The sequence below is a fragment of the Calliopsis andreniformis genome, unplaced genomic scaffold (assembly GCF_051401765.1).
Source record: "Calliopsis andreniformis isolate RMS-2024a unplaced genomic scaffold, iyCalAndr_principal scaffold0015, whole genome shotgun sequence".
Classification (NCBI taxonomy): Eukaryota; Metazoa; Arthropoda; class Insecta; order Hymenoptera; family Andrenidae; genus Calliopsis; species Calliopsis andreniformis.
Genome location: NW_027480428.1, coordinates 17122039 through 17133702, shown reverse-complemented (window position 1 = coordinate 17133702; position 11664 = coordinate 17122039).

Sequence of the window (11664 nt, the reverse complement as noted above, 5' to 3'; positions counted from 1 at the left end):
CAACCTAGGCCCCACTCTAGGGCGTTGCTCCACCAAATCGAATAGCTATGGCCTTAGAACTCAACGCCGGAAGCATAAAATACAATATAGATGCAAAAGTTTTTCCACCGTATAACAGGAATAACTGCAAACAGTGTGAAAGTACTGGTCATTTCTACGTTCCGGGTAACCTAGGTTTCACTGTAGGGCGATGCTCCACCAGATCAAATAGCTAGGGACTTAGAATTCAACGCAATAAGTACAAAATACAATATAAATATAACAGTTTTTCCACCGTATAAAACGAATATTAGCAACCAGTGTGAAAGTTATGGTCATTTCAACTTTCCGGGCAATCTATGCTTCACTCTAGGGCGTTGCTTCTCCAGATCAATCAGTTAGGGCCTTAGAAGTCAACGCCAGAAGCATAAAATACAATAAAGATGCAACAGTTTTTCCATCGTATAACAGGAATAACTGCAAACTGTGTGAAAGTACTGGTAATTTCTACGTTCCGGGTAACCTAGGTTTCACTCTAGGGCGTTGCTCCACCAGATCAAATAGCTAGGGACTTAGAATTCAACGCCATAAGTATAAAATACAATATAAATATAACAGTTTTTCCATCATATAAAACGAATATTAGCAAACAGTGTGAAAGTACTGGTCATTTCTACGTTCCGGGCAACCTAGGCTTCACTTTAGGGCGTTGCTTCACCAGATCAAATAGTTAGGGCCTAAGAAGTCAACGCCAGAAGCATAAAATGCAACATAAATACAACAGATTTTCCACCGTATATAATGTATATTTGCAAACAGTGTGAAAGTAATGGACATTTCTACGTACCGGGCAACCTAGGCCCCATTCTAGGGCGTTGCTCCACCAAATCGAATAGCTAGCGCCTTAGAAGTTAACGCCAGAAGCATAAAATACAATAAAGATGCAACAGTTTTTCCATCTTATATCAGGAATAACTGCAAACAGTGTGAAAGGTATGGTCATTTCTACGTTCCGGCAACCTAGGCTTCACCCCAGCGCGTTGTCCCACCAGATCGAATAGTTAGGGCCTAATAACTGAACGCCAGCAGCATAAAATACAATATAAATACAACAGTTTTTCCATCATATAAAACGAATAATTGCCACCAGTATGAAAGTTATGGTCATTTCTACGTTCCGGGCAACCTAGGCTTCACTCTATGGCGTTCTTCCACCACATCGAATAGCTACGGCCTCAGAAGTCAACGCCTGAAGCATAAAATACAATAAAAATACAACAGTCCTTCCATCCTATAACAGGAATAAATACAACCCGTGTGAAAGTGATAGTCATTTGTATGTTCCAGGCAACCTAGGCTTCACTCTAGGGCGTTGTTCCACCAGATCGAACAGCTAGGGCCTAAGAAGGCAAAGCCAGAAGCATAAAATACAATATAAATATAACAGTTTCTCCATCGTATAAAACGAATAATAGCGACCAGTGTGAAAGTTATGGTCATTTCTACGTTCCGGGCAACCTAGGCTTCACCCCAAGGCGTTGTTCCACCAGATCGAATAGTTAGGGCGTGAGAAGTGAACGCCAGAAGCATAAAATACAATATAAATACAACAGTTTATCCATCATATAAAACGAATGATAGCAACCAGTGTGAAAATTATGGTCATTTCTACGTTCCGGGCAACCTAGGCTTCACTCTAGGGCGTTGCTCCACCAGATCAAACAGTTGGGGCCTTAGATGTCAACGCCACAAGCATAAAATGCAACATAAATACAACAGATTTTCCATCGTATATAATGTATATTTGCAAACAGTGTGAAAGTAATGGACATTTCTACGTACCGGGCAACCTAGGCCCCACTCTAGGGCGTTGCTCCACCAAATCGAATAGCTAGGGCCTTAGAAGTCAACGCCGGAAGCATAAAATACAATATAGATGCAAAAGTTTTTCCATCGTATAACAGGAATAACTGCAAACAGTGTGAAAGTACTGGTCATTTCTACGTTCCGGGTAACCTAGGTTTCACTCTAGGGCGATGCTCCACCAGATCAAATAGCTAGGGACTTAGAATTCAACGCAATAAGTACAAAATACAATATAAATATAACAGTTTTTCCACCGTATAAAACGAATATTAGCAACCAGTGTGAAAGTTATGGTCATTTCAACTTTCCGGGCAACCTAGGCTTCACTCTAGGGCGTTGCTCCACCACATCAAACAGTTAGGGCCTTAGAATTCAACGCCCGAAGCATCAAATACAAAATAAATACAACAGTTTTTCCATCGTATAAAACGAATAATAGCAACCAGTGTCAAAGTTATGGTCATTCCTACGTTCCGGGCAACCTAGGCTTCACCCCAGGGCGTTGTTCCACCATATCGAATAGTTAGGGCCTCAGAAGTGAACGCCAGCAGCATAAAATACAATATAAATACAACAGTTTTTCCGTCGTATAAAACGAATAATAGCAACCAGTGTGAAAGTAATGGACATTTCTACGTTCCGGGCAACCTGGGCGTCACTCCACGGCGTTGCTCCACCACATCTAATAGCTACGGCCTTAGAAGTCAACGCCAGAAGCATAAAATACAATAAAGATGCAACAGTTTTTCCATCGAATAACAGGAATAACTGCAAGCAGTGTGAAAGTACTGGTCATTCCTACGTTCCGGGTAACCTAGGTTTCATTCTAGGGCGTAGCTCCACCACAACTAATAGCTACGGCCTTAGAAGTCAACGACAGAAGCATAAAATACAATATAAATACAACAGCTTTTCCATCGTATAACAGGAATAATTGCAACCAGTGTGAAAGTAAAGGTTATTTCTACGTTCCGGGCAACCTAGGCTTCACTCTAAGGCGTTGCTCCACCAGATAGAGTAGTTAGGGCCTTAGAAGTCTACGGCCGAAGCATAAAATACAAAATAAATAGAACAGTTTTTCCATTGTATAAAACGAATAATTGCTGCAAGTGTGAAAGTTATGTTTATTTCTACGTTCCAGGCAACCTAGGCCCCACTCTAGGGCGTTGCTCCACCAAATCGAATAGTTATGGCCTTAGAACTCAACGCCGGAAGCATAAAATACAATATAGATGCAAAAGTTTTTCCACCGTATAACAGGAATAACTGCAAACAGTGTGAAAGTACTGGTCATTTCTACGTTCCGGGTAACCTAGGTTTCACTGTAGGGCGATGCTCCACCAGATCAAATAGCTAGGGACTTAGAATTCAACGCAATAAGTACAAAATACAATATAAATATAACAGTTTTTCCACCGTATAAAACGAATATTAGCAACCAGTGTGAAAGTTATGGTCATTTCAACTTTCCGGGCAATCTATGCTTCACTCTAGGGCGTTGCTTCTCCAGATCAATCAGTTAGGGCCTTAGAAGTCAACGCCAGAAGCATAAAATACAATAAAGATGCAACAGTTTTTCCATCGTATAACAGGAATAACTGCAAACTGTGTGAAAGTACTGGTAATTTCTACGTTCCGGGTAACCTAGGTTTCACTCTAGGGCGTTGCTCCACCAGATCAAATAGCTAGGGACTTAGAATTCAACGCCATAAGTATAAAATACAATATAAATATAACAGTTTTTCCATCATATAAAACGAATATTAGCAAACAGTGTGAAAGTACTGGTCATTTCTACGTTCCGGGCAACCTAGGCTTCACTTTAGGGCGTTGCTCCACCAGATCAAATAGTTAGGGCCTAAGAAGTCAACGCCAGAAGCATAAAATGCAACATAAATACAACAGATTTTCCACCGTATATAATGTATATTTGCAAACAGTGTGAAAGTAATGGACATTTCTACGTACCGGGCAACCTAGGCCCCATTCTAGGGCGTTGCTCCACCAAATCGAATAGCTAGCGCCTTAGAAGTTAACGCCAGAAGCATAAAATACAATAAAGATGCAACAGTTTTTCCATCTTATATCAGGAATAACTGCAAACAGTGTGAAAGGTATGGTCATTTCTACGTTCCGGCAACCTAGGCTTCACCCCAGCGCGTTGTCCCACCAGATCGAATAGTTAGGGCCTAAGAACTGAACGCCAGCAGCATAAAATACAATATAAATACAACAGTTTTTCCATCATATAAAACGAATAATTGCCACCAGTATGAAAGTTATGGTCATTTCTACGTTCCGGGCAACCTAGGCTTCACTCTATGGCGTTCTTCCACCACATCGAATAGCTACGGCCTCAGAAGTCAACGCCTGAAGCATAAAATACAATAAAAATACAACAGTCCTTCCATCCTATAACAGGAATAAATACAACCCGTGTGAAAGTGATAGTCATTTGTATGTTCCAGGCAACCTAGGCTTCACTCTAGGGCGTTGTTCCACCAGATCGAACAGCTAGGGCCTAAGAAGGCAAAGCCAGAAGCATAAAATACAATATAAATATAACAGTTTCTCCATCGTATAAAACGAATAATAGCGACCAGTGTGAAAGTTATGGTCATTTCTACGTTCCGGGCAACCTAGGCTTCACCCCAAGGCGTTGTTCCACCAGATCGAATAGTTAGGGCGTGAGAAGTGAACGCCAGAAGCATAAAATACAATATAAATACAACAGTTTTTCCATCATATAAAACGAATAATTGCAACCAGTATGAAAGCTATGGTAATTTCTACTTTACGGGCATCCTAGCCTACACCCTAGGGCGTTGCTCCTACAGATTGAATAGTTAGGGCCTTAGAAGTCATTGCGCGAAGCATAAAATGCAATAAAAATACAACAGTTTTTCCATCATATAACAGGAATATTCGCAACCAGTTTGAAAGTGATGGTAATTTCTACGTTCCGGGCAACTTAGGCTTCACTCTAGGGCGTTGCTCCACCAGATCGAATAGCTAGGGCCTAAGAAGGCAACGCCAGAAGCATAAAATACGATATAAATACAACAGCTTTTCCATCGTATAAAACGAATAATAGCAACCAGTGTGAAAGCTATGGTCATTCCTACGTTCCGGGCAACCTAGGATTCAATCTAGGCCGTTGTTCCACCAGATCGAATAGTTAGGGCCTAAGAAGTGAACGCCAGACGCGTAAAATACAATATAAATACAACAGTTTTTCCATCATATAAAACGAATTATAGCAACCAGTGTGAAAGTTATGGTCATTTCTACGTGCCGGGCAATCTAGGCTTCACTCTAGGGCGTTGCTCCACCAGATCGAATAGTTAGGGCCTTAGAAGTCAACGCCCGAAGCATAAAATACAACATAAATACAACAGACTTTCCGTCGTATATATTGTATATTTGCAAACAGTGTGAAAGTAATGGTCATTTCTACGTACCGGGCAACCTAGGCTCCACTCTAGGGCGTTGCTCCACCAAATCGAATAGCTAGGGCCTTAGAAGTCAACGCCAGAAGCATAAAATACAATAAAGACGCAAAGGTTTTTCCATCGTATAACAGGAGTAACTGCAAACAGTATGAAAGTACTGGTCATTTCTACGTTCCGGGTAACCTAGGTTTCACTCTAGGGCGTTGCTCCACCAGATCGAATAGCTAGGGAATTAGAATTCAACGCCATAAGAATAAAATACAATATAAGTCCAACAGTTTTTCCATCGTATAAAATGAATAATTGCAACCAGTGTGAAAGTTATGGTCATTTCTACATTTCCAGCAACCTAGTCTTCACTCTAGGGCGTTGCTCCACCTGATCGAATAGTTAGGGCCTTAGAAGTCAACGCCAGAAGCATAAAATACAATAAAGGTGCAACAGTTTTTCCATCGTATAACAGGAATAACTGCAAACAGTGTTAAAGTACTGGTCATTTCTACGTTCCGGGCAACCTAGGTTTCGCTCTAGGGCGTTGCTCCACCAGATCGAATAGCTAGGGACTTAGAATTCAACGCCATAAGAATAAAATGCAATATAAATATAACAGTTTTTCCATCGTATAAAACGAATATTAGAAACCAGAGTGAAAGTTATGGTCATTTCAACGTTCCGGGCAATCTGGGCTTCACACTAGGGCGTTGCTCCTCCAGATCAATCAGTTAGGGCCTTAGAAGTAAACGCCCGAAGCATAAAATGCAAAATAAATATAACAGTTTCTCCATCGTATAAAACGAATAATAGCGACCAGTGTGAAAGTTATGGTCATTTCTACGTTCCGGACAACCTAGGCTTCACCCTAGGTCGTTCTTCCACCAGATCGAATAGTTAGGGCCTTAGAAGTCAACGCCCGAAACATAAAATACAAAATAAATAAAACAGTTTTTCCATCGTATAAAACGAATAATTGCTACCAGTGTGAAAGTTATGGTCATTTCTACGTTCCGGGCAACCTAGGCTTCACCCTAGGGCGTTGTTCCACCAGAGCGAGTAGTTAGGGCCTAAGAAGTGAACGCCAGAAGCATAAAATACAATATAAATACAACAGTTTTTCCATCATATAAAACGAATAATTGCAACCAGTGTAAAAGTTATGGTCATTTCTACTTTTCGGGCAACCTAGGCTACACCCTAGGGCGTTGCTCCACCAGATCGAATAGTTAGTGCCTTAGAAGTCATCGCCAGAAGCATAAAATACAATATAAATATAACAGTTTCTCCATCGTATAAAACGAATAATAGCGACCAGTGTGAAAGTTATGGTCATTTCTACGTTCCGGGCAACCTAGGCTTCACCCCAAGGCGTTGTTCCACCAGATCGAATAGTTAGGGCGTGAGAAGTGAACGCCAGAAGCATAAAATACAATATAAATACAACAGTTTATCCATCATATAAAACGAATGATAGCAACCAGTGTGAAAATTATGGTCATTTCTACGTTCCGGGCAACCTAGGCTTCACTCTAGGGCGTTGCTCCACCAGATCAAACAGTTGGGGCCTTAGATGTCAACGCCACAAGCATAAAATGCAACATAAATACAACAGATTTTCCATCGTATATAATGTATATTTGCAAACAGTGTGAAAGTAATGGACATTTCTACGTACCGGGCAACCTAGGCCCCACTCTAGGGCGTTGCTCCACCAAATCGAATAGCTAGGGCCTTAGAAGTCAACGCCGGAAGCATAAAATACAATATAGATGCAAAAGTTTTTCCATCGTATAACAGGAATAACTGCAAACAGTGTGAAAGTACTGGTCATTTCTACGTTCCGGGTAACCTAGGTTTCACTCTAGGGCGATGCTCCACCAGATCAAATAGCTAGGGACTTAGAATTCAACGCAATAAGTACAAAATACAATATAAATATAACAGTTTTTCCACCGTATAAAACGAATATTAGCAACCAGTGTGAAAGTTATGGTCATTTCAACTTTCCGGGCAACCTAGGCTTCACTCTAGGGCGTTGCTCCACCACATCAAACAGTTAGGGCCTTAGAATTCAACGCCCGAAGCATCAAATACAAAATAAATACAACAGTTTTTCCATCGTATAAAACGAATAATAGCAACCAGTGTCAAAGTTATGGTCATTCCTACGTTCCGGGCAACCTAGGCTTCACCCCAGGGCGTTGTTCCACCATATCGAATAGTTAGGGCCTCAGAAGTGAACGCCAGCAGCATAAAATACAATATAAATACAACAGTTTTTCCGTCGTATAAAACGAATAATAGCAACCAGTGTGAAAGTAATGGACATTTCTACGTTCCGGGCAACCTGGGCGTCACTCCACGGCGTTGCTCCACCACATCTAATAGCTACGGCCTTAGAAGTCAACGCCAGAAGCATAAAATACAATAAAGATGCAACAGTTTTTCCATCGAATAACAGGAATAACTGCAAGCAGTGTGAAAGTACTGGTCATTCCTACGTTCCGGGTAACCTAGGTTTCATTCTAGGGCGTAGCTCCACCACAACTAATAGCTACGGCCTTAGAAGTCAACGACAGAAGCATAAAATACAATATAAATACAACAGCTTTTCCATCGTATAACAGGAATAATTGCAACCAGTGTGAAAGTAAAGGTTATTTCTACGTTCCGGGCAACCTAGGCTTCACTCTAAGGCGTTGCTCCACCAGATAGAGTAGTTAGGGCCTTAGAAGTCTACGGCCGAAGCATAAAATACAAAATAAATAGAACAGTTTTTCCATTGTATAAAACGAATAATTGCTGCAAGTGTGAAAGTTATGTTTATTTCTACGTTCCAGGCAACCTAGGCCCCACTCTAGGGCGTTGCTCCACCAAATCGAATAGTTATGGCCTTAGAACTCAACGCCGGAAGCATAAAATACAATATAGATGCAAAAGTTTTTCCACCGTATAACAGGAATAACTGCAAACAGTGTGAAAGTACTGGTCATTTCTACGTTCCGGGTAACCTAGGTTTCACTGTAGGGCGATGCTCCACCAGATCAAATAGCTAGGGACTTAGAATTCAACGCAATAAGTACAAAATACAATATAAATATAACAGTTTTTCCACCGTATAAAACGAATATTAGCAACCAGTGTGAAAGTTATGGTCATTTCAACTTTCCGGGCAATCTATGCTTCACTCTAGGGCGTTGCTTCTCCAGATCAATCAGTTAGGGCCTTAGAAGTCAACGCCAGAAGCATAAAATACAATAAAGATGCAACAGTTTTTCCATCGTATAACAGGAATAACTGCAAACTGTGTGAAAGTACTGGTAATTTCTACGTTCCGGGTAACCTAGGTTTCACTCTAGGGCGTTGCTCCACCAGATCAAATAGCTAGGGACTTAGAATTCAACGCCATAAGTATAAAATACAATATAAATATAACAGTTTTTCCATCATATAAAACGAATATTAGCAAACAGTGTGAAAGTACTGGTCATTTCTACGTTCCGGGCAACCTAGGCTTCACTTTAGGGCGTTGCTCCACCAGATCAAATAGTTAGGGCCTAAGAAGTCAACGCCAGAAGCATAAAATGCAACATAAATACAACAGATTTTCCACCGTATATAATGTATATTTGCAAACAGTGTGAAAGTAATGGACATTTCTACGTACCGGGCAACCTAGGCCCCATTCTAGGGCGTTGCTCCACCAAATCGAATAGCTAGCGCCTTAGAAGTTAACGCCAGAAGCATAAAATACAATAAAGATGCAACAGTTTTTCCATCTTATATCAGGAATAACTGCAAACAGTGTGAAAGGTATGGTCATTTCTACGTTCCGGCAACCTAGGCTTCACCCCAGCGCGTTGTCCCACCAGATCGAATAGTTAGGGCCTAAGAACTGAACGCCAGCAGCATAAAATACAATATAAATACAACAGTTTTTCCATCATATAAAACGAATAATTGCCACCAGTATGAAAGTTATGGTCATTTCTACGTTCCGGGCAACCTAGGCTTCACTCTATGGCGTTCTTCCACCACATCGAATAGCTACGGCCTCAGAAGTCAACGCCTGAAGCATAAAATACAATAAAAATACAACAGTCCTTCCATCCTATAACAGGAATAAATACAACCCGTGTGAAAGTGATAGTCATTTGTATGTTCCAGGCAACCTAGGCTTCACTCTAGGGCGTTGTTCCACCAGATCGAACAGCTAGGGCCTAAGAAGGCAAAGCCAGAAGCATAAAATACAATATAAATATAACAGTTTCTCCATCGTATAAAACGAATAATAGCGACCAGTGTGAAAGTTATGGTCATTTCTACGTTCCGGGCAACCTAGGCTTCACCCCAAGGCGTTGTTCCACCAGATCGAATAGTTAGGGCGTGAGAAGTGAACGCCAGAAGCATAAAATACAATATAAATACAACAGTTTTTCCATCATATAAAACGAATAATTGCAACCAGTATGAAAGCTATGGTAATTTCTACTTTACGGGCATCCTAGCCTACACCCTAGGGCGTTGCTCCTACAGATTGAATAGTTAGGGCCTTAGAAGTCATTGCGCGAAGCATAAAATGCAATAAAAATACAACAGTTTTTCCATCATATAACAGGAATATTCGCAACCAGTTTGAAAGTGATGGTAATTTCTACGTTCCGGGCAACTTAGGCTTCACTCTAGGGCGTTGCTCCACCAGATCGAATAGCTAGGGCCTAAGAAGGCAACGCCAGAAGCATAAAATACGATATAAATACAACAGCTTTTCCATCGTATAAAACGAATAATAGCAACCAGTGTGAAAGCTATGGTCATTCCTACGTTCCGGGCAACCTAGGATTCAATCTAGGCCGTTGTTCCACCAGATCGAATAGTTAGGGCCTAAGAAGTGAACGCCAGACGCGTAAAATACAATATAAATACAACAGTTTTTCCATCATATAAAACGAATTATAGCAACCAGTGTGAAAGTTATGGTCATTTCTACGTGCCGGGCAATCTAGGCTTCACTCTAGGGCGTTGCTCCACCAGATCGAATAGTTAGGGCCTTAGAAGTCAACGCCCGAAGCATAAAATACAACATAAATACAACAGACTTTCCGTCGTATATATTGTATATTTGCAAACAGTGTGAAAGTAATGGTCATTTCTACGTACCGGGCAACCTAGGCTCCACTCTAGGGCGTTGCTCCACCAAATCGAATAGCTAGGGCCTTAGAAGTCAACGCCAGAAGCATAAAATACAATAAAGACGCAAAGGTTTTTCCATCGTATAACAGGAGTAACTGCAAACAGTATGAAAGTACTGGTCATTTCTACGTTCCGGGTAACCTAGGTTTCACTCTAGGGCGTTGCTCCACCAGATCGAATAGCTAGGGAATTAGAATTCAACGCCATAAGAATAAAATACAATATAAGTCCAACAGTTTTTCCATCGTATAAAATGAATAATTGCAACCAGTGTGAAAGTTATGGTCATTTCTACATTTCCAGCAACCTAGTCTTCACTCTAGGGCGTTGCTCCACCTGATCGAATAGTTAGGGCCTTAGAAGTCAACGCCAGAAGCATAAAATACAATAAAGGTGCAACAGTTTTTCCATCGTATAACAGGAATAACTGCAAACAGTGTTAAAGTACTGGTCATTTCTACGTTCCGGGCAACCTAGGTTTCGCTCTAGGGCGTTGCTCCACCAGATCGAATAGCTAGGGACTTAGAATTCAACGCCATAAGAATAAAATGCAATATAAATATAACAGTTTTTCCATCGTATAAAACGAATATTAGAAACCAGAGTGAAAGTTATGGTCATTTCAACGTTCCGGGCAATCTGGGCTTCACACTAGGGCGTTGCTCCTCCAGATCAATCAGTTAGGGCCTTAGAAGTAAACGCCCGAAGCATAAAATGCAAAATAAATAGAACAGTTTTTCCATTGTATAAAACGAATAATTGCTACCAGTGTAAAAGTTATGGTCATTTCTACGTTCCGGACAACCTAGGCTTCACCCTAGGTCGTTCTTCCACCAGATCGAATAGTTAGGGCCTTAGAAGTCAACGCCCGAAACATAAAATACAAAATAAATAAAACAGTTTTTCCATCGTATAAAACGAATAATTGCTACCAGTGTGAAAGTTATGGTCATTTCTACGTTCCGGGCAACCTAGGCTTCACCCTAGGGCGTTGTTCCACCAGAGCGAGTAGTTAGGGCCTAAGAAGTGAACGCCAGAAGCATAAAATACAATATAAATACAACAGTTTTTCCATCATATAAAACGAATAATTGCAACCAGTGTAAAAGTTATGGTCATTTCTACTTTTCGGGCAACCTAGGCTACACCCTAGGGCGTTGCTCCACCAGATCGAATAGTT